This window comes from Ovis aries, chromosome X, assembly GCF_016772045.2.
Source record: "Ovis aries strain OAR_USU_Benz2616 breed Rambouillet chromosome X, ARS-UI_Ramb_v3.0, whole genome shotgun sequence".
NCBI classification, from domain to species: Eukaryota; Metazoa; Chordata; class Mammalia; order Artiodactyla; family Bovidae; genus Ovis; species Ovis aries.
In genome coordinates, this window is record NC_056080.1 from 59854658 (window position 1) to 59868545 (window position 13888).

The 13888-nt window shown below is 38.3% G+C and overlaps 1 non-coding gene across 1 annotated transcript; it reads left to right on the forward strand.

Moving 5' to 3' along the window:
• The first annotated feature begins 2187 nt into the window (after positions 1–2187).
• On the forward strand, positions 2188–2259 carry TRNAY-GUA (transfer RNA tyrosine (anticodon GUA)). Its single transcript has one exon. It is a non-coding gene; the product is annotated as a tRNA-Tyr (tRNA).
• Positions 2260–13888: the final 11629 nt, after the last annotated feature.

The window sequence follows — 13888 nt, forward strand, 5'->3', positions numbered from 1 at the left end:
CCTCAACATCACTCATTATCAGATAAATGCAAATCAAAACCACAATGAGGTGTCATCTCACGCCAGTTCAGAATGGTTTCCATCAAAGAGCAAATGCTGGAGAAGGTGTGGAGGAAAAAAGAACTCTATTAAACTGTTGGTGGGGATGCAAAGTAGTATAGCCACTGTGGAGAACAGTGTGGACATTCCTTAAGAAACTGGAAATAGAACTGCCATACGACCCAGCAATCTCACTGCTGGGCATACACATTGAGGAAACCATTGAGAATTGAAAGAGACACATGTCTCCCAATGTTCATTGCACTGTTTACAATAGCTAGGACATTGAAGCAACCTAGATGTTCATCAGCAGATGAATGGATAAGGAAGTGGTGGTACATATACAAAATGCAATATTACTCAGCTACAAAAAAGAATACATTTGAGTTAGTTCTAATCAGGTGGAAGAAACTGGAGCCTATTATACAGAGTGAACTAAGCCAGAAAGAAACCACCAATACAGTGTATTAAGATATATATATATATATATATATATATATATATATATATATAGTTTAGAAAGATTGTAATAGTGACCCTATATGCAAGACAGCAAAAGAGACACAGATGAAAAGAACAGACATTTGGACTATGTGGGAGAAGGTGAGGGTGGGACAATGTGAGAGAATAACATTGAAACCTATATGCTACCCTATGTAAAACAGATGACCAGTGAAAGTTCAGTGCATGAAGCAGGGCACCCAAAGCTGGTTCTCTGGGACAACCCAGAGGGATGGGGTGTGGAGGGAGGTAGGAGGGGAGTTCAGAATGGTGGGACACATGTACACCCATGGCTGATTCATATCAATGTATGGCTAAAACCACAACAATATTGTAAAGTAATTAGCCTCCAATTAAAATAAATAAATAATTTAAAAATACCAAAACAAAATGTTATGATACTTATACACAATGAAATATTACTCAGCCATAAAAAGGAATACATTTGACTTATTTCTAATGAGGTGGATGAACCTAGAGCCTTTTATACACAGTGAAGTGATTAAGAAAGAGAAAGATAAATATCAAATATTAACACACATATATGGAACCTAGAAAGATGGTACCAAAGAATTTATTTGCAGGGCAGCAATGGACAAACAGACATAGAGTGCAGATTTATGGACATGGGGAAAGGGGAGGAGAAGGTGAGCTGTATGTAGAGAGTAACACAGAAGCTTATATTACCATATATAAAATAGATAGCTAATGGGAATCTGCTGAATGTCTCAAGGAACTCAAACAGGGTCTCTGTACCAACCTAGAGTGGTGGGATGGGGAGAAAAATGGGAGGAAGGTTCAAGAGTAAGGGGACATATGTATACCTATGACTGATTCATGTTGAGGTTTGAGAGAAAACAACAAAATTCGGTAAAGCAAATATATTTTAATTAAAAAATAGATAGCTAATGGGAAGGTACTATGTAGTGCAGGGAGCTCAGCTTGATGATCTATGATGACTTAGAGATGTGGCAGAGGAAAGTGGAAGGAAGATTCAAGAGGGAGGGGATATATGTATATATATAATTGATTCACTTTGTTCTACATCAGCAACTAACAGAAAATTGTAAAGTGATTATAATCCATTTAAAAAAGAATGATTTAGAAATTATGCATTCTAGCCAATGCATTCCACAACTTGAGGATGCAGAAATGAAATTATTTGTTCAAGGTTACACAATTAGATAGAGATTGCAAAATTAGAACCTAGGCTCCTGACTAGCAGGTCACTGTTGTAATTCAATCAAACTAATTTTGAGATCTAAATATGTGACTGTTTTGAAAGGTTAAAAATGTAAGTGATCAGTATAAAGGGCCAGTATGGACTTCCTATGCATGTCATGCTAGATTTAACTGATTTATTTCTTATTACTAGGATTACCAGATTGAAAGTTCAATATAATCTTATACCAGCAGGTGTCTCAATTTTGGCCCAATGTTAGATAAAGTATCAACTGATAACCCTATAGATATTACTGAGAAATAAAGAAGGAGATAACAGTATATTTAGGAGACCTGTGAATGACTGTAGCCTCATAACCAAGTAAAGAGTCAACTGTGTCAGTCTAGGCATAGTGCTATAAAGTATGTGCTGCAGATGTTGGCCCTTATCCTGAACTCATTCAACATTTTTACAAATTCCTTTCTTCCCTGGTGGCTCAAACGGTAAAGCGTCTGCCTGTAGTGCAGGAGACCCAGGTTCGATCCCTGGGTTGGAAAGATCCCCTGGAGAAGGAAATGGCAACCCATTCCAGTACTCTTGCCTGGAAAATTCCATAGACTGAGGAGCCTGGTAGGCTACAGTCCATGGGGTCGCTAAGAGTTGGACACGACTGAGCGACTTCACTTTCACTTTCACTTTCATGAGGAATCCAGTTGAACATCACAACAGGTGCTGTTATTCAGTCACCCAGTCTTGTCCTACTCTTTGCCACCATGGACTGCAGCATGCTAGGCCTCCCTGTTCCTCGCCATCTCTGGAAGTTTGCCCAAGTTCATGTCCATTGCATTGGTTATAACATCCAGCCATCTCATCTTCTGATGCCCTCTTTCCTTCTGCCCTCAATCTTTTCTGGCATCAGGGACTTTTCCAATGAGCCAGCTCTTTGCATCAGGTGATCAAAATACTGGAGCTTCAGCTACAGCATCAGCCCTTCCAATGAGTATTCAGGATTGGTTTCCCTTAGGATTGACTGGTTTGCTCTCCTTGCTGTCCAAGGGACTTGCAGGAGTCTTCTCCAGCACCATAGTTCAAAGGCATCAATTCTTCAGCTCTCTGCTTTCTTTATGGTCCAGCTCTCACAACTGTACATGACCACTGGGAAGACCATAGCCTTAACTATATGGATCTTTGTCAGCAGGGTAATGCCTCTGCTTTTCAACACACTGTCTAGGTTTGTCATAACTTTTCTGCCAAGGAGCAATAGTCTTCTGATTTCATGACAGCAATCACCATCCAGAGTGATTTTACTGCCCAAGAAAAGGAAATCTGTAACTACTTCCAACTTTTCCACCTCTATTTGCCATGAAGTAATGTGGCTAGATGCCATGATCTCAGTTTTTTAATATTTAGTTTTTAGCAGCTTTCACTCTCCTCCTTCACCCCCATTAATAGACTCTTCAGCTGCTTTTCACTTTCTGGCATTAGAGTGGTGTCATCCACATATCTGAGGTTGTTGAAGTTTCTCCTGTCTATCTTGATTCCAGCTTGTAACTCACCCAGCCTGGCATTACTCATGCTGTGCTCAGTGAATATAGTAAACAAACAGTAGATAGCCCTGTTCTCCTCCTTTCTGAATCATGAACTAGTTAATTGTTCCATACAGGGTTCTAACTTTTGCTTCTTGATCTGCATACAGGTTTTTCAGGGGACAGGTGAGGTGGTCTGGTATTCCATCTCTTTAAGAACTGTCCACAGTTTATCATGATCCACACAAAGGCTTTGGCATGGTCGATGAGACAAAAGTACGTGTGTTTCTGGAGTTCCCTAGCTTTCTCTTTCCAATCCCAAAGAAAGGCAAAGCCAAAGAACGTCCAAACTACCTCACAATTACACTCATCTCACACAATAGCAAAGTAATGCTCAAAATTCTCCAAGCCAGGCTTCAATAGTACATGAACCAAGAACTTGCAGATGTTCAAGCTAGATTTAGACAGAGGAACCAGAGATCAACTTGCCAACATTTGTTGGATCATAAGATAATTCCAGAAAAACATCTACTTCTGCTTTATTGACTATATCAAAGCCTTTGACCGTGTGGGTCAAAACAAGCTGTGGAAAATTCTTCAACAGATGGGAATACCTTACCTGCCTTACACCACCTTACCTGCCTCCTGAGTAATCTGTATGCAGGTCAAGAAGCAACACTTAGAACCAGACATGGAACAATGGAATGGTTCCAAATTGCAAAAGGAGTACGTCAAGGATGTATATTGTTACTCTGCTTATTTAACTTATATGCAAAATGCTGGGCTGGAGGAAGCACATGCTTGAATCAAAATTGTTGGGATAAATATCAATAACCTCAGATACAGGTGACACCACCCTTATGGTAGAAATGGAAAAAAAAAAAACTAAAGATCCTCTTGACAAAAGTGAAAGAGGAGAGTGAAAGAGTTGGCTTAGAAATCAACATTCAAAAAACTAAGATCCCTCCCTCCGGGTCATCCCAGTGCACCAGCCCCAAGGATCCTGTATCGAACCTGGACTGGCAATTTGTTTCTTACATGATATTATACATGTTTCCATGATATTCCCCCAAATAATCTCACCCTCTCCCCCTCCCACAGAGTCCAAAAGATGGTTCTATACATCTGTGTCTCTTTTGCTGTCTGGCATAAAGGGTTATCGTTACCATCTTTTGGGAGGGAGGTGGGAGGGGGCTTCAGGATGGGGAACATGTGTACGCTGGTGGAGGATTCATGTTAATGTGTGGCATAATCAATACAATATTGTAAAGTAATTAGCTTCCAATTAAAATAAATAAATTTAAATTTAAAATTTTTAAAAAAACTAAGATCATGGCATCTGGTCCCATCTCTTCATGGCAAACAAATGGGGAAACGATGGAAACAGTGACAGACTTTATTTTCTTGGGCTCTAAAATCACTGCAGATGGTGAGTGCAGCCATGAAATTAAAACATACTTGCTCCTTGGGAGAAAAGTTATGACCAAACTAGACAGCATATTAAAAAGCAGAGGCATTACTTTGCTGACAAATGTACATCTAGTCAAAGGTATGGTTTTTCCAGTAGTCATATATGGATGTGAGAGTTGGACTATAAAGAAAGCTAAGCACCAAAGAATTGATGCTTTTGAACTGTGTTATGGGGAACTCTCTCGAGAGTTCCTTGGAGTGCAAGAAGATCAAACAAGTCAATCTTAAAAGAAATAATTCCTGAATATTCATTGGAAGGACTGATGCTAAAGCTGAATATTTTGGCCACCTGATGTGAAAAACTGACTCACTGGAAAAAGCACTGATGCTAGGGAAGATTGAAGGCAGGAGGAGAAGAGAATCACAGAGGAAGAGATAGTTGGATGGTATCACTGACTCGATGCACATGAATTTGAGAAAACTCCAGGAGTTGGTGATGGGCAGGAAAGCCTGGTGTGCTGCAGTCCATGGGGTCATGAAGAATCGGACATGACTGAGTGATTGAAATGAACTGAACTCTTTGATCAAGCGAATGTTGGCAATTGGATCTCTTGTTCCTCTTCCTTTTCTAAACCCAGCTTGGACATCTGGAAGTTCTTGGTTTACATAATGCTGAAGCCTAGCATGTGGGATTTTAAGTATGACCTTAGTAGTATGGGAGATGAGTGCAGCAGTCCAGTGGTTAGCACATTATTTAGTACTACCCTTCTTGGGAATTGGGAAGAAGATTGACCATTTTCAGTCCTATGGCCACTTCTGGGTCCTCCAGATTTGCTGGCATATTGAATACAATACCTTAATGGCATCATCCTTTAGGGTTTTGAATAGTTCTACTGGAATTTGGTCATATCCACTAGCTTAGTAATAACAGGGCTTCCTAAGGACAACATGACTTCACTTTCCAGAATTTCTTTCTCTGGGTGGCTGGCCACACCATCAGTAACATAGTTAATTAAAATCTTTTTGTACTGTTCTTCCATGTATTCTTTCCATTTCTTCTTGATCTCCTCTGGATCTACTAGGTCTATACTATTTCTGTCCTTTATTGTGCCCATCTTTGGATAAAATGTTCCCTTGATATCTCCAATTTTCCTGAAGATATCTCTAGACTATCCCTTTCTGTTGTTTTCTTCTAGTTTTATGCACTGTTACTGAAAAAGGCCTTCTTGGCTCTTGTGTTGTTCTTTAGAAACCTACATTTATTTGGATATACCTTTCCCTTTCTCCCTTGCATTTTGCTTCTCTTCTTTCTTTAGCTATTTTTAAGGCCTCTCCTGATACCCACTGTGCCTTCTTGCTTTTCTTTTTCTTTAGGATGGTTCTGTTTGCTGTCTCCTGTGCACTATTATGGGCCTCTGTCCATAGCTCTTCAGGCACAGTGTTTACAAGCTCTAATCCCTTGAATCTATTCATTACCTCCAATGCATATTGACAGGAGATTTGATTTAAATCATACCTGCCTGGCCTAGTGGTTTTCCTCACTTTCTTTAGTTTAAGCCTGAATTTTGCTATGAGCAGCTGATGATTTGAGCTACATTCAGCTCCAGGTCTTGTTTTTTCTGTGTACAGCTTCTCCATCATCAGCTACAAAGAATGCCATCAATTTATTTTTGATATTGACCATTTGGTGATGTCCCTGTGTAAAGTCATCTCTTGTATTATTGAAAAAGGGTATTTGCTATGACCAGTGCATTCTCTTGGTAGAATTCAGTTAGCCCTCATAGTCAACAAAAGATTCTGAAATACAGTACTTTGGTGCAACCTCAAAAATGATAGAAATATCTTGATTCATTTCCAAATCAAGCCATTAAATATCACAGTAATTCAAGTAATTCTATGGCCCTACCACCAATGCTGAATAAGCTGAAGTTTATCAGTTCTATGAAGACCTAGATAACCTCCTAGAATGAACACCAAAAAAAGATGTTCTATTCATCATTGTGGATTGGAAATCAAAAGTAGAAAGTCAAGAGATATCTGGAGTAGCAGAAAAATTTGGCCCTGGAGAATAAAACGAAGCAGGGCAAGCTGAGTTAAGGAGATGCAAACAATGAATTAGAAGATGTTCAGAAACTGCATTATAATGGGCTGGATAGAGCCAGATGGAATTTAAGAAAGATTTATGTGAAACCCTCAATTTCATCTTGAAAATTGCACAAGCCTAGGATGGGAAATCCTGGCAAGTATGGGAGAATAGAGGAAGGAAGTATTTCAGCAAGGTAATGAATAATATTCCCTAAAACCTCAGTAACATAAAGCAATGGAGATTATTACTAATGAACAGTTTAATAAGTGGTGATAGAAAGAGGTACTGGTTTTCACACAGTCACTGAGGGACTCAAGCTGACAGAGGTTCTGCCATGCTCAAAGTATGGCTTTAAAGATTTTCCTAAAATTCAATTACCTAATGGCAGATGAGGGAAAAGTATGGAAAATTTTATGCTGAAAGACTATAAATGGTATGTATTATTTCTACATATATTCCACTTGCTATAATTAAATTAAATGACTATAGGTACCTATAAGGGAGGTTAGTAAGTATAGTTTAGATGGGTGATAAGAAGGAAAGCAAAACATGTTAAAAAACAACAACAACAACAACTGGGAATTCTTTGCCTCAGAGCCTTAGGCCAAAATGACTGGAAGGGGTTAGTAGAGGAGCTGGAAAGAAGTATTAAGATTCATTATATGGTTTGGAGGTAGACCTGACAGGACAGATTGGTAGATAGAAATAGGAGGGAAAATTTATTTTGGCACCTGCTTTTTAACCTAACTTATAAACAACCCTGTGAGGAAGGTAGAATTAATTCCACTAAAGGACGTTCAGTAGGGGAGTGGTATGCTCTAACTTATATTAAAAAATACTTTTACTTTCATTATCTCAAAATTGATAAAGATCTCTGTAGTAGACAAGGTGAGGACTGTGCCTCTCCACTCCAGCCCTGCCATTTTACAAGTGGGAAACCTAAGACTCAAAAATCTGGTCCTGATTTGTAATTTGTATCACTGATTTTGTATACAGGAACCATATCCACTCCAGCTATTGGAATTACCAGTCAGATCCCCAAGAGGTAAGTTGAATTTATTTCCTGATTGTTGTAGCTCTCTAGGATGTGTTATTATTTGTGGGATGCTGAGATCACAGGTTAATAACCATCATTCCATGGGCCAATTCAGGAAATACTCTTCAGCACCTGTGTTTGGCTTCTTTCAAGGAGTATAGGGTTTGTCTAGGAAAAGAACAGTTTAATTTACCTGTGCTAGGGCATGGCAATATATGTGAATGATGGGAAATGTAAGAAAGTACCATTGCTATACAAGTTACCAGGGATCCCACAGTGCCCTGTTCTCTTCTCTCTCAGAACACCGATCACACTATTTGGTTCTCTTCTGCTTCCTAGCCTGCTTTGCCTCACGGAAGGGTAAGCATTCACATAGGACCCAGCTCAATAAATATTTATTGATGACATCCACACAAATTACAAATGAATCTTGAAATTTAACCTGTCACTTCTGCTTTGTAGAATATTATCTACACTGACATAATTTGGTCATAAAAAGTTTGCAAATTTGGCCACTCGGTATTCTACCCCAATACTACAGCTGTTTCTTCAACTTCCCAATTTGGTAGTAAAATGTGAGATACAATATTTTTCTACTAACCAGCATTGCCTTTTTGGAATATTCTAGTTATAAGCTGTAATACAAGCTGAGTCAACTCACTCTTCTCTTGTTCCTGCTTACCCCCATCAAAACACTCATTAGTCTGTACTATATTTGTTTGTATACTTGACCTATTCTCACTTGATTTGAAAACAACCCACTCTCTTTAAGATTTAGGACCATGCCATTCATGTGCACATCTTCAGAGGCCTCATAACCTGGAGCAGATAAGGCACTATTGTCTGTTGAACATTCCCACTCTGCTGAAATACAGCCTCTCCTAATATTCATCTTTATTTCCTCCAGTGTATTCACTTTTACTCTTCACACTGACTTTACACATGATTTGATATCCTCTATAATAGGCAGCCATCTTTTCCCATTCTTGTCAGTAGCAGCACCAATGACCCAGTCTAGAAATTTGAGTTTTTTGGAACATTTTCTGTTTATCCATATGTTTCTTAGCTGTATACTCTGTATGTTGACACACTTTTCAATTTGTATTTTCTCATAGTGGCAAAATGGAGTAGCACTTCCAGTACATACTTAAAGGTCTAGAAAAAGAGAGTATAATCATGGCTGGAATTTTTTTTTTTCTTTCTTAGACGTCTCCAGTAAAACTCTCCTTACATTTCATTGGCCTGAATTGGCTTACATATTAATTCCTGGGCCAACAATTATGGATAGGAGAATGGCCTGTGTTTACTGGCTTAGGCTTAGGTCTTTGAATCAAATACTTATAGCAAGAGGGGTAAGACCCACAGACTAGTCTGTTCTAGCCCTGGAGCTGAAGTTTAGGTTAGGGTGGGAGCTGATGTTGGGTTGGCTTCTTCTGAGGCCCAAGAGTGCTTAGAGAAAGAGATGGATACAAAAGTAATATCAAGTGTGTACAAAGTAGAGTAAAGATATAAAGTAGGCAACCAATAATGTCTATTACAGGTCCTCTGATCCAGACGGAAAATTTTGGACAATATGGGTTTTCTAGAGATCTGTATCTTGGGGGAAAAATCAAAGATCAATTGTTTTATTATGGGTTTTTGTATGTGTTGTGTGTGTGTGATGATTTTGTACTCATGTTTGGAAGTCTGGAAACTCCTTATACCCAATATATTCTAAATGGCATTACAGTTCAGAAACTTCTTTCAGATTGCATTTGTTTAAACTCCTCAGTGGTTTCCCAGTGCTGAGAGAATAATGTTCCAAAATCACAATTTGGCATTCACGGGCCCAATCTATAATCTCCAATATCATCTCCTGCTATTAGCCCTCATCATCATCATTATCAAAATATTAGCATTTATACAAATTATATAACTGCTATCTACTTTACATGAATTATATAATTAATTTAATTTTAATATTCACAGTATACACATGATTCCAATTTTATAAATGAAAGAAAGGTGATTCATAGGTTACATGATTTGTCCAAAGTTTTAGGGGCTTTAACTACCATGTTATTTGAACTTTCTGCCTTATATAGGCCACTGTCCCCTAAAACAAAGATAAATTTATTTAATCCTTGGAACTTTTCAAATATATTTCTGTTTCTGAAGCTCAATTATGGCAACTTTTTCTCCTAGAATGCCTGCCAGAGCAGAATCGAAAATGTTCATATTGTGAAGATGCAATTCCTTTAGAAAGATCATGACCTAATGGACACATGCATACACACACACACACACACACTTCCTCGGGGAAGGCTTCTTTGCTGCTCATCCTCTAAGACAAAGTCAGAAACTCCCAGTTATTTGATCATATGGCACTCTGCACTTAACAACTGCATTTGTAAGTATTTGTTCAGTGTCTTATCATCTCTTGCCAGACTATATCCTTCACCAGGAAAGAGATTAAGTCTGTCTTGTTGACTGCTGTGTCTGTAATGTGTGCACATAGTAGGCACTCAACAAATATTGTGGAATGAGTGAATTTTGACTGTCAAGTTATGGGTTCAGTGTACTATGCTCTTAAAACTAGTAGAAGATTGCTTAAAGAGGTGGGGTTCCTGCTCTTCTAAATGTTTCTTGTCACTACAGAATAGTTTAACTCCATATTCTGAGAACTTTCCTCCAAAACTATCCCTGCCAGATTGAACCTCAGATTGTTTTCCTTTGCAATTTGGCTTGGTGCCTAATTTCGACTCTTCTCTTGATTCTTCTTTCAGATGGCTAAAACTGGCATGCTCTCTATCATCTCTTGGTATCTGACCAGATTCAGTTTGCTTACTGTTTTTGCATCACTACTCTTGTCAAGCCTTTGGACTTCACAGAGTCCCATTATTCTATGTATCTTAAGAATGTCACTTGTCTTTGGTCAGTTTGAATGGAGGGGACAATTGCTCTGAACTCAATGCCAGCTTCTTCTTTTTTTTATTATTGTATTTTTAATTTATTTTCTTATTTTTTATTATTTTTAAAATAAATTTATTTATTTTAATTGGAGGTTAATTACTTTACGATATTGTATTGGTTTTGCCACACATCAACATGGATCCACCTCAGGTAAACACGTGTTCCCCATCCTGAAACCCCCTCCCTCCTCCTTCCCCATACCATTCCTCTGGGTCATCCCAGTGCACCAGCCCCAAGCATCCAGTATCATGCATCTAACCTGGACTGGATATTCATTTCATATATAATATTACACATGTTTCAATGCCATTCTCCCAAATCATCCCACCCTCGCCCTCTCCCACAGAGTCCAAAAGACTGTTCTATATATCTGTGTCTCTTTTGTTGTCTCGCATATGGGGGTTATCGTTACCATCTTTCTAAATTCCATATACATGCATTAATATGCTGCATTGTTGTTTTTCTTTCTGGCAATGCCAGCTTCTTAAGTGAAGATTATGAACCACATATGTCTCAAATGCATATTTAAATTTCAAGATATTTTCAAATCTCAAGTTTCACAAAATTACTTAAGTATATTATCATAGATCTTATATTACAGATAAAATTTGAGGTAGGGGTCCACATGACATCAGCAAGATAGCAGAATTTTTTTGTTTTGTTTTGACTTGATTTTTACCATCATCCCCCCCCCACCCCAGAACATTGATTTTGGTCTCTTCTGGGTAAGAATACCTTTGTAGGAGTCCAAGGATTCACTGCAGAAATTACAGTACACTGTTGGAGCAAAAAATCCAAGCATAGATGTAATGAAAGGGTAAAAGGAGTCATTTCACTTTAACAACAACTCTCTTACCCAAAGATAGCACAACTTAGTTCTAAGCCCTAGTCTATGATTTCTGCCATGTGGGAAAGTATAGCGTACTAAGTGAGTGCCTTGCTTCTCAAGGCATGTTGACTATATGATACATATTATAATCAAATTATCAAAAATTACAGGTGAATATAATTTTGAAATCATCAAGAGAAGAGATGTGTCATGTACAAGGTAATTCATATAAAGCTATTTGTGGTTTCTCAGCAGAAATGTTGCAGGCCAGAAGATAGTGGTATAAAGTATTCAAATACCTAAAGAAAAATCACATGCAAAACTGTACTTTTACTGTCAAAGCTGCCATTCATAAATAAAGGGAAAATAAGTTTCCCAGGCAAATAAAAAGTGAAATACTTCAACACCACTAAGGTTGTCTTATTAGAAAGTTCAAAGGGATTTCTTCAGGCTACACTATTGCTGTTGAGTCACCAAGTCATGTCCGAATCTTTGCAACCCATGGGCTACAGACCACCAGGCTTCCCTGTCCTTCACTCTTCAGGGAGTTTACTCAAATTCATGTCCATTGAGTAGGTGAGGCCTTGCAAACAGCTTATCTTCTGTCACCCCCCTCTTATTCTGCCCTCAATCTTTCCCAGAGTCTTTTCCAGTGAATCAGTTCTTTGCATCAGGTGGCCAAAGTATTGGAGCTTCAGCTTCAGCATTAGTCCTTCCAGTGAATATTCAGGGTTGATTTCCTTTAGGATTGACTGGTTTGATCTCCTTGCTATCCAAAGGACTCGCAAGAGTTTCCTGTAGCACCACAGTTTGAAAGCGACTATTGTTTGGTGCTCAGCCTTCTTTATGATCTAGTTCTCACATCCATACATGACTACTGAGAAAACCATAACTTTGACTATATGGACCTTTGTTGGCAAAGTGGTGTCTCTGATTTTTAGCATGCTATCTAGGTTTGCCATAGCTTTTCTTCCAAGGAGAAAGCATCTTTTAATTTCATGACTTCAATCACAATCCACAGTGATTTTGGAAACCAAGAAAATAAAATCTGTCACTGTTTTCACTTTTTCCACATCTATTTGCCTTAAAGTGACGGGACCAGATGCCACAATCTTAATTTTTTGAATGCTGAGTTTTAAGCCAACTTTTCACTCTCCTCTTTCACTCTCATCAAGGGGCTCTTTAGTTTCTTTTCATTTTCTGCCAATAAAGTGGTATCATCTGCATATCTGAGGTTATTGATATTTCTCCTGGCAATATCAATTCCAGCTTGTGAGTCATCCAGCCCAGCATTTCACATGTTGTACTCGACATATAAGTTAAAAAGAAGGGTGACTATATACAGCCTTGTCATACTCCTTCCCCAATTTAAACCAAGTCAGTTCTTCCAGGTAAGGTTCTATCACTTTCTTCTTGATCCACATACAGGTTTCTCAGTACACAGGTAAGATGCTATGGTACTCCCATCTCTTTAAGAATTTTCCAGTTTGTTGTAATCCACACAGTTAAAGGATTCAGTGTAATCAATGAAGCAGAAGTAGATGTTTTTCCTGGAATTCCTTTGCTTTCTCCATGATGCAACAAATGTTGGCAATTTGATCACTGCTTCCTCTGCCTTTGCTAAACCCAGCCTGTATATCTGGAAGTTCTTGATTCACATACTGCTAAAGCCTCACTTGAAGGATTTTGAGCATAACCTTACTAGAATGTGAAATGAGCCTAATTGTATAGTAGTTTGATCATTCATTGGCATTGCCCTTCTTTCTACTCCTGTGGTCACTTCTGACTTTTCTGAATTTGCTGACATGGTGTGTGCTGCACTTTGATAGCATCATTTTTAGGATTTTGAATAGCTCAGTTGAAATTCTATCACCTCCACTAGCTTTGTTCATAATAATGCTTCCTAAGGCTCCCTTGACTTCACACTCCAAGATGTCTGGAACTAGGGTTAGTGACCACACCATTGTGGTTATCTGGATCATTAAGATCTTTCTTGCATAGTTTTTCTTATATTCTTGCCAACTTTTCTTAATCTCTTTTGCTTCTGTTAGCTCCTTACTGATTTTTTCCTTTATAGTGCCCATCTTTGCAGGAAATGTTCCCTTGATATCTTCAATTTTCTTGAAGAGATTTCTAGTCTTTCCCATTTTATTGTTTTCTTCTATTTCTTTGCATTATTCATATAAGAATACCTTCTTATCTTTCCTTACTGTTCTTTGTAGCTTTGCATTCTTTTAGGTATATCTCTCCCTTTCTCCCTTGCCTTTCACTTCTCTTCTTTTCTCAGCTTTTTGTAAAGCCTCCTCGGAAAATGACTTTGCCTTCTTTTGCTTCTTTTTCTTGGGGA